This window comes from Felis catus, chromosome A3, assembly GCF_018350175.1.
Source record: "Felis catus isolate Fca126 chromosome A3, F.catus_Fca126_mat1.0, whole genome shotgun sequence".
In the NCBI taxonomy this organism is placed as follows: domain Eukaryota; kingdom Metazoa; phylum Chordata; class Mammalia; order Carnivora; family Felidae; genus Felis; species Felis catus.
In genome coordinates, this window is record NC_058370.1 from 94,521,695 (window position 1) to 94,538,226 (window position 16,532).

The window sequence follows — 16,532 nt, forward strand, 5'->3', positions numbered from 1 at the left end:
TGGGAGGGTTTCTAAGAAGCAGTGAGCCCATCTTCTGCAGGAGTCCCATCTCAGAATCACCTCTAGTGTCACCCAAAGTCTGTTCAAAGATGCAGGTTCAGGGAAGTCACGCTCTGGACACCAGACACAACCTCAAAGGATATGAGTGGCTAAGCTGATATTCTTGTTGGAGGCTCTGTCTCATTCTGAGCCAAATATGGACTATAATTCTCGGAGAGCCATCTCTGGTATAGCAATAAAACCATTAGTAAATGTAGAACAAAGATTTATCATTAGATTAAAAGACAATATATGTGTGTGAGAGGCAGTTAAAGCCCAAGAAGACAAGTCAGTAAAACCATCTCCTTTGTTCCTGCCGTGTCCTTCCTTTAGGTAACAATGATGTTATTACCTTAGGTTCTGTGTTCCAGGCATTGCTGAAATTCTGTCCAAAGTGGAGTGAACTAATACCACTATAATTAATCTAAATTGTAGGCTTTTGGCCTGCTGTTCCTTTCTAGATAATTAAAGAAGCAGGAGAGAAGGTGTATGAGCTTAGACTGGCATTGTAGTGAATTCAACTCACAGGAATCCCTTGGCAGTCGTGTGCAAGGTCCCCTTTCTTTTCTCCTCACTGCATCCTGTAACCAAGACAAAGATTTTCTCTCTATCTCCAGCTTCTTCTTTTGAAGAAGGTAGTTCTACCAGGCCTCCTGTAAGAAGAAATCACTCTTTTTCCAGATTTGAGGTACTTGAGAATCATACCTGCCAGACAGGACCACCTTTGTGATAAGAGAAGTGAATCTGGATATGCTCCAGGAAAGGGGTCTGTAGATCAGAGATCAACACATGTGTGTACATGCCCTCTCTTGCTGGGCCAGGCCTAGATGCCTTCTGAGGGAAGATGACTTCCTCTCTTGGAGAATTGTGGGACTTAGCATCCAAATACATGTGGGATATAAAATGTATTCAGCACCTGGCTGACTCGAAATTTACTCTCATCTCTGTTTACTTCTGGCTGGGCCCCTTCATCTCTCTGACAGTCAGTCTCCTCATCCTAAAATAGAGGTGTTAGACTAGACCAGGAATCAGCTCAGTTTTTATGAGAAAGGCCAGATATTAATATTTAGACTCTGTGAGCCACACAGTCTCTGTTGTACCTCCTGGACTCCGCCTTGGTAGCACAAACAGCAGCCACAGACAACACATAATGGAGTGAGGGAGGCTATGTTTGCAGGCCATAGTTTGTGGGGTACTGGACTAAACGGCCTCTTCGCTTGGGTCAGCCTTATATCCTAGGGTTCAGATTACATGAGACAGAGCAGAACTTGATGGTCTCCCATTCTGAGAACTCGGGTCTGCTTCTCTACTTCCTGCTCTGACAAGGTTGTCAGAGTATTGCCGAGACTGACAGTTGGCCACTCTCCTGCTGGGTCTCCTGCCCAACCAGACTAGCGTGCACTGTTACTCACCTGATGCTACCACATGCACACCTGCTCCCATCAGGCAATAGAAATGATAGCAGCATACTCTGTTTACCCTAGAATCGGCTCTGCCCTGAACTTAGCTCTGCTTTGTTCCTGCCCTCAACCGGGGCTGCTGGGACCATTTGCTGCTGTGTGTTGGTTTCTCCATGTGGAAAGAAAGTCTGCCCTATACTCCACAGCCTTAGCTCCAGTTGTCAAACCTGACCATTCTTCAGCACTGTGTTTATTGTATCTCCTACCCAGGACCTACCCCAGATAAGGCTTGGTTCCACATCTTAGATCCTTATTCTCCTACCACTGCCCTGCTTAGAGCACCAGACCTGGCTCATTCAAGTGCTAAGATGTATCGATTATCAGGATAGAGGCTCAGATTTTGGTTCTAGAACTGGAAAGAGGTTTTGAAAACAGGCAAAAAAAAAAAAAAAAAAAAAAGCCCACTTATTAGAAGTATTGCACAAGGTCAGAATTGGATCAAGAGTCAAGCTGACAAGCCCGTGGTAAGCTGTCCCATGTTAACCTCTACATGGAGAACATCAGTGAAGCAGGGTGGCATAGAAATCTAAGCGTTAAAATTGAAATGGAAATTCCTAGGCATTTGGACTCCTTGGCATGGGCTTATGGTGCCCTCTTGTGTTTACTTCTGAGAAGTGTAGACTTCTGTCTGAAATATAAAAAAAACTTCCATTTAAAAAAATCATTTAAACTGTCTGATTCATTCCCCAGTGAAATTGTAAAGAAGGAAAAATTTATAAGCATACATATTAATCCCACATTGATTTCAAATCTACATATTATCTCATTTTATCTTCAAAATGTTTATCTGAAGAAGGAGGTCAGACAGGTGTTGACCCCATTGGACTTAGTGGAGGCAAAGAGCCTTGTCTGAGGTCACATAGCTACTCTGTAACAGAGAAGCCAGTGACATCATCCAGGGCTCCTGACTGCACCAAGTTTCATATTTTCACTGGTTATTTCTCAGGGCTTTTCAAGTTGAGCACAAACATCCCCAGTTCCCATCTCTCCTGGGGTCAGAATACCTCCAAAGCAAGCAAGAGTCAGTGGCTTCACAGAGTGTGGGGTGTAAAGTAGGAAGCTGGTGTCAGAAACAAGGGTGGGCCAGGATTAATGCCAAGCAGGTAGACTTCTGCATCCTTCCCCACCTGCCCTCATACCTGTGCTAAGTAGCTCGGTAGCAGTGTTCTCTGTGGGCAGTGGCAAAGTGGGGCTGGCATTTGTGTTCTGTGCCACTAAGGGGCTGGGAGTCTGGATCAGGGGCTCCACTGATGAAAGCTGAGGTACTTACAACACATGGAACCTTATCCCTAGGCCCTCTGCCTATGCTCCCTCTGTTCCAGCCACTATCTGCCTCTCCGCCACAGCCATCTGTGTGTCCATACCTGTGCATCTTTTCTCATGCTGTTTGTACTGCCTAGGAGCTTTTCCTGCTCAAGCCTTCAAAATCCTACTCATTCTTCAAGGCCAAGTTCAAATGTCATCTCTTGCTTCTGGCTTTCCCTAATTTTCTCTTCTTCTGTTACCTCCTTCCCACATACCTCTCCTCCCTGAACTCGTAACTGCTTGTGCACCTGTTTATAACACACGCATTGTTCAATGGTTATTTGTCTCTCCTATACTTTGTGAGCATCACTATAACAAAATACACCATACTGGGTAGCTTATGAACAACAAAAGTTAATCTTTCACAGTTCTGGAGGCTGAAAGTCCAAGATCAGTGTGCTGGCATGGCCAGGTTCTGATGAGGGCCCTCTTCCTGGCTCACAGCTGGCACGTTCTTGCTGTGTTCTCATGTGCTGGAAGGGACTCAAGATCTCTGTAGATCCTTTTTTATAAGGCACTGATCTCATCCGTGAGGATTCACCTTCATGACATCAGCACCTTCCCATAAGCCCTACCATCACGTTGGGCATTAGAAGTTCAACATATGAATTTTAAGGGGACACAAATATTTAGACCATAGCATACTCTATACTATATCTCTGCCTCTTATCATTTCCTTCTTTAAAATGAATTTGACTTCTCCAAAAACAGAGACTGACTGTTCCCCTTTCCCTGTTCTCTCCGTGGCATGGCCTAGCGTAGGAAGAAGCCCATGTTAGGAACTGAAACGTTCTTGAAAAACTGTGCATGATCCCTAGTTTCTTCAGTTTTCCTCAGCTTTGGTATCCACATCATCGTCCTGTCCTGTGCCAAGCCTAAATTTCACATGCTCTCCAAATCCCTCCACCTGCCCCTTTCCTTTTGGCACTGAGTTTGTGCCTAATCCTTTCTCTCCTGTATCTGTCTGGTCCTCTGAGCAGCCATCCATAAGGGTGGAGCCTGAGGACAGGGCAGGACCAGGGAGGTACTGTCCTAAGTGGACAGGTATTGGAAGCTACTTTTTAAGGTGAGGTCTAAGGAATAACATCATGGCTGAAAAAGGAAAAACAAAGTAAATTGAAGGGCTCCTGGGTGGCTCAGTCGGTTAAGTGTCTGACTTTGATTCAGGTCATGATCTCACGGTTCATGAATTTGAGCCCCATATTGGACTCTGTGCTGACAGCTCAGAGCCTGGAGCCTGCGTTAGATTCACCCTCTCTCTCTGTTCTTCCTCAGCTTGCACTGTCTCTCTTTCTCTCAAAAATAAACAAAGGTTAAAAAAATATTTTTTTAAGTAAATTGAGTTAGTGGTCAAATTGACACAGAGTGGAGAAGGGAGTGAGTGGAAAGTAATAGTTACAACTGGGTCTAGGGAGATAGAGCCACTTTTTTTTTCTTTACTTTTTTTTTTTTTTTGGCTGTAGTCCACATGGTAAATGAGTGAACTAGCCTGAAAGTGGCCCAGAAATGTTTCTGTTCTAAATATTGCCAGCAGACTCCATGCATGACCCTGTCCCTAGGAATGCTGTCTTAGAGAAAAAGAAGAGAAGGAGGGAGGGAAGAAGGAAGGAAGGGAAGAAGGGAGGGAGGAAGGAAGGAAGGAAGGAAGGAAGGAAGGAAGGAAGGAAGGAAGGACAGATTATGAAAGAAAGACAAACCTCCACCTTCTCTCAGTCATTAGAGCAGAAATTACTCCAGGTCCGAATCATTTTTTGTTTTTCAAATCATTTTGGAGTCAGGTTTCTGCGTCTACACCTTGCTGGAAGTGCAGCCAGACTGTCTTTTTTTCCAATCAGTCTTAGTGTTTCTGGCTATAATACCGGAATTTTCCCAGAGAGGGCCACTTCTCAGCCATCAATGTGGGCACTGAGCACAGCACCATACAGGCAGCTAAATTGTTCCCTAAGCCCCATCCTGACCCTGTGGCCAGGATTCCATCCATGGTCTAGGCAGAGCATGGGCCCCTGCATCCTGCAGTTTCTAGGATTTTTCGCTGGTCTAGTTCTCAAGGTGGTGGTAGGAAAACAGCAACCCGAGCAGCCTTCACCACTGGGTCATGTTTCCCTGCTGCATAAGTGCACTCACATCTCCCCAAATTGGACATGGCAGGACCTCACCATGGCAGCCAACAGCCCAAACGTATGGTGTCCCCGCACTGCCACGAGTGCCCGATTTGCTCTTGTCAGTCTTCCCAGGCCTGGCATCCTCTAGCTCCTGAAACGACCAAGTCTGTGGCTGAATTAAAAAGTGAGGTCTTGCTGAGATCTAGCCAACCTCCCCTCAGCTTTTTATGCTTTTTTGTATTTCCCAATTATTTTTAATGGATATTTATGGCTCATGTAATTGAGGAGAAAGCAACCAGAGCTGCTGCAAAGACCAAGATTATTTTTAAAGAACGCTCCTGGAGACATTTCTGATTTTCTCAGAATAGACACCCAGAATTGTTGGTTACAGTTTGCTCTCTGAGCAGTTCACAGTAATGGGATCCAGAACTTAAATGACAGTCCTCTGGTGTGGCAGCTCCTGACACCCATTGCAGAGGGCACAGGAGGTCACCAGACAGCAAAAGACTAGAGCTGGAGGCCAGTCATCACTGCCACATCTTGTCAGACTAGAGAAGTCATGACAAGAACAGCAGAACTATTGATCATCTGGCTCTGTGCTTGAAGCCTGACCTTTGAAGACTGCCAAAGAGATGGAGACATTTTTTGCAATAGTAAAAACGATAAGCATGTATTGAAGGTTTATTATGAACCAGGTACTCTGCTAAAATATCTTATTGAAGATAATATTGAGCTTGTGGGGTAGGTATAGTTTCCCTTTTTCTTTTAGACAAAGCCAGTATGCAGACATCAGTCTGACAGATTGCAAAGCAAATTATTTCAAACAATATGCTATGTTATCTGTCTTACAACAGCATCTGTATAAGAAAGGGCTAAGCCAGCATGAATCCCAAACACACACACACGCACACACACACACACACACACACACACACACACACACACACAGAATCACCTGCTTACTAGATCATTAAATGAATACATGATAGATAGATGGCACCATCTATGTTTTGGTCTCACCAAATTCTCACCAACTACTAAAATAACCATTTCAGTTGGGCTTCAGGTTTAGAAATTGACATTAAGATATTAACCACAAAGGTGGTCCCCTTCTAGAAGAGTTTGATATTTGAGATCTGATCAACTCCTGTTGACTGTGAGGTAGGACTAAGGCTATACCCCTTTTCAAACATCAGTGCTCTGAGGGAAAGGGACAGGCAAAACTTCAGGATCCTAAAATAAATCACCAAACTGCGGATCCTTCCTCCTGGTTAATATGACCCACCCACACTGAACTTTGAACTCCTTTATCATCATCAAAGTTTTCCAATATGGAAGAGACCTCTTTCTAGAGTCAGGTTTCACAGGAAAAGCTATCAATGGATAACCAAATGAACAATTATCTCTTTGGAAGCAACAACGAAGCCCTGAATCAGATGAGCTTTGCCTTTTTCTCCCCCATTCTTTCTTTGTCCTCATTAAGGGAAGCATATTATGAAAATGTATAATTTTCCCACTTTGTTCCTCATGCTTAATTGATTTCCAGTATTAAAAAAAAAGATTATTAGCCAGGAAGAGGAAACCTCAAACCTCATGAGTGTCCTCTTAATAACCATTTAATCTTAAATTGTGTTCACAAATGCTAATTATAAACATCTTTAATTGTGCATGTCAGCTACCACGGTTGAGTGCAATTCAATTTCTTAGACTTTGACATAATACTCTACTACATCACCAGCCAAGGAACTGTCAGGAGTTGAGCCTTTTTGCTTTCTACTCAGGGAAGCAAAACTGGTCATCAGTTCAAGCCTAGTAAATCAGTATCCATCAGTGAGGAGTATCTTAGGAGGTAGCAGTCCTTGCCAGGACATGGGATATGGCCACTTGCAGCAACAGCTCTGTGTTAATTAATAAATCAATGGAATTAATTAATTCACTTACCATGTGCTGTGAACTAGTAGTAGTTCTGGAGACTCAGAGATGAGTTAAGAAATAGTTCCTGCCTTCAGAGGCAGTTTACATTATGGAGAGAGATACTCTCCAACTTGCTAAGGCAAACTCTGCTAAAAGCTGTGGTACTTGCTCAGGTAAGCAGTGGTGGAGAGCAGAGAATTCTTCAGGCAGATAAAAGGAGAGAGGGAGATGGAGAGAGACATTCTAGGTGGAGGGAACAGCATGGCCAGAATCTCAGTGGTATCAACTTGTTAGGGGTATTTGGGAGGGGCCTGTAGCCCTGTAGAGAGGTGAAGAGGGTTCTGCCAGACAGAGTCACTACAGAGGCAGGGTGAGATCAGAATAGAGAGGAGCAGCAGTGTTTTCAAAGGGGTCAGGACTTCATCACTCAGACAGGGAGTCCCTGAAGAGCCCTTAAGATGAGAAGTGATCTTACCTACAATTTAATGAGACCATGCTTCCATTTACAAATGCTCCAGATTGGCCTGTGGCTCAGTTTTGTAGGTAATGTTTGTCACTGAAGCCTCAAGGCTCTCATCCATCTCTTTTTGTGCCCTTCTCTTCAGACCTGGTACCCCCTGCTCCCTTGCAGGAATCCAGCTAGAGCCCCTTTCAAAATAGGTAGGCTCTCAGGAGATCTTGGCTCATCACCTCCAAAACAGTAACAGAAAACAGCTCAGGGGTTCCTCACCTTCTCCCTTTCTGAATGCTTTTACGTCCCCATTTTGGAAGAAAGCAAACCAATAAGCAAACTGTGGGCAGCAGCTGCTGTTATATGTGAAATCAGAGTGCCTCAGGCCACCCTCCAACTTCAGGGGAGAGTCAGAAGCAAAGCCAGAAGTGCTGATGTCCTGGATCTGGGACTGACAGCCACTACCACAGTGTGGGAAGGGGGCAAATATAATGGACTTGGCACAAGTGGAAGCCCAAGAGAGGAGACACAGGGACCTTAGAGGAAGAAAAGGGGCAGAGAAGAAGGCTGTGGAGCACAATAATCAATTTACTAAACACCTGTTCTGCAGTGTTCATTGACATTCTGTGAACTACAGCTCAGATGTAGAAAACCAGGTGGCTTTCTTTGTAAATTTTCTCATCTTGCTCTTGACCTTTCATTTCCAATGATAGCGGGGGGTAGGGGGGGAGGAAAGCTTACCCAAAGATTTGCGTTGATTTCTAGTTTAAAATTTATTTTCTAGGTAAAGAGGCAATCAAGCTGTAATGATGTAAAAGACATTTGCTTTTAGAGAATATTCATTTTTATTATTGAAGATGAATTTTTTAAGACTCATCTCTGATAAATATTTTAAGTTATGTTAAGTATAGATAAGTGGTTGGTAAGTGGAGTATATGTGTGCTAAACATAGGAAGAGATGGAAGGAGCAAAAGACATGTAATGGTCACGAGTCACCTGGGTACTAAATGATTGTTGTACACTAATTATGCACGAGACTTATGAGGCACTAAATATATGTGAGCACTTTATACACACGAGGCCTTAATTCAACTGCCCATTGGAGACTCCCATTCTGGCCCCATGTGTCTTCTGCCCAAGAAACACAAGTAAGACAGATTAACCAACTGTTTGCATGGCTAATTGGCAAGCTTAGATGTTGACCAGAGGTACTTTCCCTGAGTCTTTTTGATAGAGCAAGTGTGTGTCATTGGCCAGAGCAACTTCCATCTGTGGGCCTCTTGCTTGAACTTCAACTCTGTCCCTCATAACCACACTATCGGTGAGGGAGGCTGCGGCTGACAAAGACAGGACATAGAGACTTTGTAAATCCCAGGATGCAGGTAGTATGTTCCTTCATCTCCACCTGCAGCCTCTCCAGAGTGTGTTAACTTACCCCAATTTTTCCCTTGCTTCTTTTTCATTGTGTTTCCATTGATTTAATGAAGATTGTGAGTTGAGCATTTAGATTTGGTCTGTTCCATGACCTCTAGGATAGCCTGGTAGTGTATGAGTCTACTGCAACATCAGACTAATTTTCTACTCACTGCAAGTCAAAGTTTAAACTAAACATGTTTCTCCTACTGTCTCTAGAAATCACTTTCTATCCTTGATATCTAGGTGTAGGCTGCATAGGGAGGGCTGCTTGACTACATGCTGCCTTTGGATGTGCCCTGCGATATTAAGTGGATATTAATATCCACTTGTCTGGATATTAAGTGTCCTCTCCCAGTGACTAAAGAGGTGTGGCTGCCTTACTTGCTCTCTCTAGAGTTAAACTGGCTCCTACTGATGGCAACCATGTTTTGAATTTGCCATTTGCCTTCACTGATCAGGTTGCCACACACTCGAACATCCTCATCCCAATCCCAGGCATCTTCCAGTCACTCAGGCCCTTTGCACATCCTGGGTTTCCTTTCACAACACAGACAGAGGGCATCAGGAGGACCACGTGAGGACCTTTTACAGACATGTGGGACTGCTCCTGTACCATGTAGAGAATGGCAAGAGAGGGCACCACATTGAGTAATTTCATATCACTTCTCATTTTTCTGGGTTTTCCATGTAAGATTTCTTTCATCTTATCCCTAAAAACAGTCCATGGGGAAGGCCTGGGGGAATGGGTACTACATTTTTCGCAGGGTTCAGACATCATAATAACTTAGTCTCTGCTTGAAGATTTAGTATCCTATTCAATTTTGGAGAATCTGCTCTGATATTATACTCTGTATCTCTCTATGCTATTTCTTAAAGTGAAATTTATCTTTAGACCTTTGGTGGCTCAATTGGTTAAACATTCAACTCTTGATTTCATTTCAGGTTATGATCTCACAGTTGTGGGATCAAGCCCCGTGTCAGGATCCACACCCAGCACAGAGTCTGCTTAAGATTCTCTCTCCCTCTCCCCCTGTCTTTCTCTCTGCCTCTCTCTCTCAAAACAATTTTGTATTTAGAAAATCCTTTTCAATTAATCTTAGACCACAGACTATGAAATTGCCATAGACCTTAAGCTTCAAAATGGGACAGTCATTTCCCCAATTCTAGGCTGTTTTTTTCTGCCCCAATGGCCAGGGGATGCTCAATCACCTGATTACATACCTACACAGACCTAAAGATGATCAGGAATGAAAATACATTATGTTAAAGTTCCATTGATTTTACCCTATTTCAAAGGCACATCGTATGTTGGTGTATACACAACACCATTTAGATAAATTCATTTAATAAATATTTCTTGCAGGGCTATTATGTTCCAGGAAATGAGCTAAATATATAATGGCAAATCCAATGGTCAGAGTTACCTTCCTAATGGAACTTACACTCTAGTAGGAGATGTTGATCACAACTAAGTAGACATATAGATAAGATAATTGAATTTGTATTGATAAGCAAAATAGTTCAACAAATAACCCCAGAAATCCATTCCTGATAACCTGTCAAGGAATTAACTGAGGAAAGACTCTCTTCCCAGCAATGGGAGGGGACTGCTTCTGATCATCTCTGATAATCCCCATGGGGCCAGGCACACCTAGACAGCTGGAGTTTTCCAACAGTTACCTGAAGAACTCATACCTCAGTTCAGACTGCTGGTGCCCAAGCCAAAGGCTTTGCCCCACACTGTAAAGTCACCCTTATGTCCAGCCAGTAAAAGGGAAAATAAAGGAGAGGGGCTTCCACAGGGGCTGAGAAAACAAAGGACTCATTCCCTGCCTTCGATTGCCAGCTGACATCAAGTGATGTTGCCTATACCACATGAGCCTTTTACACAATCGCTTTGAAATAAAGAAGTAGAGTAATGTGATAGTGAGTAATTGGAGGCAGAGACTACCTGACAAGAGAAGGAAAGTCCAGCAGAGCTTCACTGATAAGCCACATTTAAGTGCCTGAACTAAAAGACTAGAAGGAGCAAGTCATGCAAATAGTAGGAAGGGCCCATGCCAGCCCAAAGAAATAGCCCAGTGGCAAAGCCCAGAGGTGGGAGCAAACTTGGCTTCCTCAGAACCCAAAGCTGGTAGATGTTCAGGAGCAAAATGGTAAGAGGTGAGGTTGGAGCCTCAGGCTAGGAACAAACTAAATCAGGCTGGTCGTTTTTTGTTTGTTTGTCCCTCCAACCCCCAAGTACAACCAGAAGCCATAGAAATGAGGTAGACACATGGGCTAATCTGATAAAATTCTTTTAGAAACTCCCTTAGCATCTATATAAAGAACAGGGGTAATATGAATAGAAGGTAAAAGACCTGGCTGGCATCTTTAGTGCAAGTTTGATGCGATGTTGGTCTGGACCAGGATAGTTGTGCTGAGGATGGAGAATGATAGGCTGATTCTTGATCCATTTGGGAGTTGACAGTGGTAAAAATAAGGAGCATCAAGGACCCCCCTCAGATTTTGGCTTGGGCAACTAGGCGGACGGTGCTAATGATTATTAGGTGGATGAGAAATACTGGGGGAGAGACGAGTTTGAAAGCACTGGGGTGGTATGGAATCAGGATATTTTGGAATACCATCTTTGAGATGACCTACAGACATCTGTATGCTGGGGAGGCACTATATGAGAGAGCTCCTCTCAGCTGTGACCCCTACGGGCCCCTGGCACATAAGCAATAGCCCACTCCAACTGAGCATTGATGGTCCCTTCCCCCCACACTGCTCTCTACTACTTGAGGGTAAGTCAGTTGGCAGTTTGCACAGATGGCATCTCTTCTCATGACCTCTCCAGAGCTTGGCCACTTCCACATTATCTCCAGCATTTTTCCTTTGTCTGCCTAAGAGTGGTCCATCTTCTGGCTGCCAACCTGGCAGGCAGTGAAACCCTGTGTCTTCAGGCCTTCACTTGAAAGAAAAGGCAAATGGCAGCAATATAAATTGAAAGCCATTCTTCACCATCTGGAAGCTAGTTTCCTGTTGTCCAGGAGGCAGAGGGCTAGGGGTTGGCTCGCCAGCTGCCTTGTCTTGCCTGGATGAACTGCCAGCAGAGGACTGAGTTTACATTTCAAATGTAGGGCTGTTTTCCTTGTCTTCTTTCAGGATCTGGAGAGAGGGGCAGTTACATGATAGAAAGCGATAAAGAATTGCTACACACCCTTTATTTATTAGGTTCCTCCTGCCAGGAATTCACTCAGAAGACTCTCCCCTCCCTTTATATGACCCCCTTTTACACTTGTGATCTCAGTGACCCAATGGGGCCATTCACCTCTGTCAGGAAATGCGTTACTAACTACTTTTTGATTATTTCCTTGATGAGCGCTTTCCTTTGTGAAAAATATATATGCTGAGCGTCAGCAGGTTCAAGGCACAAAAGTCCATGCTAATGACATGGCATTACACAGGCCAGGCCTTGCTGTCTTGGAGTTCTTACTCTAGTAGGGGTCAGGCAACAGAGAAAGAATCAAGCAAATGCAAATAAAGGTAATCCTGGATAGTGATGACTGTTGTGGAGAAAATAAGGCAGGGAAATGCAGTGTGTCAAATTATACAGAGGAGACAGCGGGGAAGTTGCTGAGGAGGTGATAGTTGAATTGAGAAGGAACTACTGAGCACAACTCTGGGCAAAGTGTGTTCCAAGTCTTGGATCAGCAAGAGCAAAACTCTTCAGATGAAATTAGATTTAGAACGATGTGGGCGGTGTGGCTGCAGCCTGTTGAATGGTGGAAATTGCAGTTTGAGGTCTGGTCAGAGCCCTGAGAAGGTATCACATCTTGACTCCTTGCATGTGCTCAGGGCACGCTAATTAGTGTGGGATTAGGCCAATAGCATAAAAGACACGGTTGGAATGGAATTGAACCAGATTTAAAGGGAATTGGTGAGGACCCAGTTGGGTCCAAATAGCAAATTATAAAGTTTCTCCTTCTTGCTTTGTGTTACACTCCAGCTTTGCCAGCCAGCTTGTTGCCACCTGCATACACCTGCAGTGTGCTTGATGCCCCTTGGGATGTCTTCCTTCTCTACCTCTCTTTGGATGGCTAGCTTCTCCTCACCCTTGAACACTTCTCTCAATGTCACTACCTCCAGAAGCACCTCTCCATGAGTTGTGATAACCAAAAATGTCTCAAGTCATTGCCAGAAATCTTGGTGGGGGCATGAGGGGATCTCCCCAAGCTGAGAATCCCCCCTACCCTCGATACACCTTTCTCTCTTGTTAGGGAGAGAGGGAAGGCAAGAAGAAGCAAAATGTCAGGAAATAAGCAGCCTACATCAAGTTTTGTTGCATTGTTATAAAGCTGTCCTGGGCTAAACCCACCTTAAATTAGTGCAGCCTGTAGTATTTCAGGTTCACAAAAGGCACAACTAATGAAAAACCAGAGAAAGAGATCAGGAGACCCATTGAGGAATTAAGGTTCTATTTTTGTACTCATCAGCCTAACAACACTGTTAAATTTCAGGTTGGTGAAGTCAAGACTACACTAAAAAATGTTACTACTTTTTAATTACTGTTAATTACTGTCACTATTATTTGCATGTTGGTTTGTTCAAATACCTCAAAAATGGGAGGACTTTGCCGCCTGGCCTTGATAACATTTTTTTGTTTATAACTTCTTGCCAACCCGTGTTCTGGGAGGATATTCTTCACCCTTACTCAGAGAAGGAAGACATTACCCCAGAAGCAGCTGTAAGTGTGTATCTAGAGGATACAGAGTCTGAGAGGCTGGAATTAGAACCCAAGTGCAGATAAAACTCCAGGGTTCTGCCCATGATGATTGAGTTGGATAAGGCAGGCATTTAATTCAAGCCTGGCAGGTATTCCTAGGAGTCAGGCTGTGTTTAGGCTAAGCTGTTCACTTTTTCCTCCAGATTCGCTGGAGAATACGTCCGTGTTCAGCCAAAGGTCTGTGGGTCCTCAGGGAAGTACCTCCTTTAGGCCTCTGAGCAAAATATGACAGGTTTGTCAACAATGGAATGTTGGCAGGTTTTTCTCTGAGTCCCCAATCTGTCTTTTTTGTGCTCATTCCACATATAGGCTTTCTGCTCCTCCCAGTATTTTAAGGTCATTTGCCTTTTTTCCTCAACATTCTGGCCCAAAAACCCAATTGCAGGAAGAGCTTCTAGATTCTCATTCCATGAGGAATTGAGGGCTGCTAATGGCCTAATATACTGTATCTTCCAAATGAGCCTACAAGTTAATCTCCCGTAGTAGAATTTATCAGCTGGAGGAGGAGGGAAAATTTCCTTTCCTTTTCTTTCTTTTTCTTCGTTTTTAAATTTTACATCTACATGGTATTGGTAGTGTTTCATCTCTTTGCAAGGTCGTACTATGTTTAAAAAAAAAAGCATGATTAATAATTGCACAGAGCTCTGCTGTTTCACACTGTAGCCACTAGTCAGCTGTGTCTGTTGACTAACTGAAATATGGCCAGTCTGAATCGAGATGTCCTGCAAGTACAAATCAAACTGGTATTTGAAGAATTAGTGTGAAAAATGGTAAAATGTCTCACTAACAATTTTTATATTGATTACATGTTGAAATGATATTTTCAATAATATTAACATTATACATAATAATGTATTAGGTTAAATAAAATATATAATAAAATTAATTTTACCTGTTTCCCTTTCTATTTTTTTAGGTAGTTACCAGAAAATTTGAAGTTAATAGGTGGTTTACATCTTATTTCTACCAGACAATGCTGATCTAGAGATTTGTACACCATTAAAGTACTTCTGTAGTCATTTAATCCATTAGGGGATTGATCATTATTCCATTTAACCAAAAAATAAAAACTAAAAATGTACGAGGTTGGCAGTTTGTTCTTGATCACAGCTAGCAGTAAAAATAGATACTGAGTCGGCTAACTACAAAAATTACCCTCTGTGTTAAAATCCAAGGACAACATCGTCTTTTTTTGATAAAAGACTCGACTTGGGGTTCAGACAAACAAACTTCAACACAAAGCTCTCCTTTCTAAAACTTTATATTCCCCTTAAAGCAGCGTTTCCCTTTTTAAGTTGGAACAGCAAAGACAGATAGAAGGGTCAGGAAATCCCATTGCTCTGGGGGCTCAGAGTGGTTCATGCCTGGTAAATGGTACTGCGGGACAATAAAACAAAAAGTACTGGTAAATAAGAGTCCATAATACCCCCCCCCCCCCAAAAAAAAAGAAAGGAAGAATTAAGTCCCCTTTTCAGGGAAAATAATTTAGCTGACTGCATGGTTATTTTTCCTCAAACACTTCTTCCTAAGCTTTGCAGAGATTAATTACTCACACCTTGCATTTTGCTATTACAGACTCTGAGTGGAGACACACCCTGCTTTTCTTCCCCAAAACACCTGCTGCATCCTCCCTGCATCAACAGTGATGAAAATAAGATTAGGCTATTGGTATCCCATCTCTAAAATTATCTGCATGTTGTCCTGCATTCTGGCCAGAACCTGTGATGTCTGTGATCCATTATAATGGGTGAGCCCAGAGTGCGGGGCAGCAAAAAGACTGGGGCTGGAATGAAAACACTTGGCTCAGGAAATTCCCCATTATGAGAAGTACTTAGACTTTAGGTAGAATTGATTTGGATCAAATTTTGTATATCTTCCAATCCCAAGAGTCAATAATTCTATGGCAAATAAATTTTCTTTTTTAATGTTTATTTATTTAGAGAGAGAGAGTACAAGGAAGGGAAGGGCAGAGAGAGAGAATCTCAAGCAGGCTCCATGCTGTCAGCACACAGCCGAACCTGGGGCTTGATCCTATGAACTGTGGGATCATGACCTGAACCAAAATCAAGAGTCGAACACTCAACTGACTGAGTTTCCCAGGCACTCCTATGACAAAAAAATTCTGTAGAGGAATAAAACCCTTTAGAACCCTTTCTAGTTGGCAGCCTAACCCATTCTCCATTCCCTCTGCCTTTAGCCATTGCTGTAGAGATGACCACTTCACAGCTGTTGAAGTGTCTCTTCCTGATTCCAGAATATTTGTGTCTGAAAGGCTGAAGATAAATGCAGCAACTCAGTCTGATAAATAAATAGTCCTGATAATGGAGCTCAATGGAGATAGTTGTGCCAGGAAATATTTAGGTGTTGAATGTAATTTCAAAGGTCAGTAAATATGCCAAGTGAATGCAGTCTGAAGCTGAACACACAGTGAGAGCGGGTGAGGAACTAGACTGTTTTCCCACCTCCCTTGCAGAAAGAGCCTAATAGTCTACCTCCAAGTGGACATTTTATTTCTATATTTTTGCTATAGGCTAGGACCCTTTTCCCCTTATGTTTCTTTCTTTTTTTAATAATTGAAGATCTTTGTTGCAGAATGGCAGGAACAATAAATCACAAAGCCTTTATATTTATTTACATTATTTTACTTGTCACAGACAGTTGGGTCTAGAAAATTTCCAGGAACTGAGAAGTTATCTAGATGTCTATTTCCCCCCCATTTGAAAGTCTTCTGTACCCAGCCCCACACTAGGTGGTATATTAACAGGACAAAGACACAATCCTCACCTTTAAAGAATCTTGATGTAGTTGGAGAGACATGAACAGATGAATTTATGAACAGCACAGCATAAATGTGGCAAAAGAGGGGTATATGTGCTGCTTTACCTATACTACAGTCTTCCATGCCTTCTCACTGAATCTCAGCCTCTGGCTGTTCCCATTTAATTCTCTCCTCACCCACACCAAGGGATTCAGGGGTCATCTCAAATAAATGACTCCACTGTGAAACTCGAAACCTGACCTTATTCCTAGCCTTGAGCCTCACATTTCCTCTTGGAATTCCTGCTAAAAACTTAAAC

At 43.0% G+C, this 16,532-nt stretch overlaps 1 long non-coding RNA gene across 1 annotated transcript; it reads left to right on the forward strand.

The window, feature by feature from the left end:
- The first annotated feature begins 430 nt into the window (after positions 1-430).
- On the forward strand, positions 431-14,536 carry LOC123384511. Its single transcript, XR_006595691.1, has 2 exons — positions 431-727; positions 14,372-14,536. It is a non-coding gene; the product is annotated as an uncharacterized LOC123384511 (long non-coding RNA).
- Positions 14,537-16,532: the final 1,996 nt, after the last annotated feature.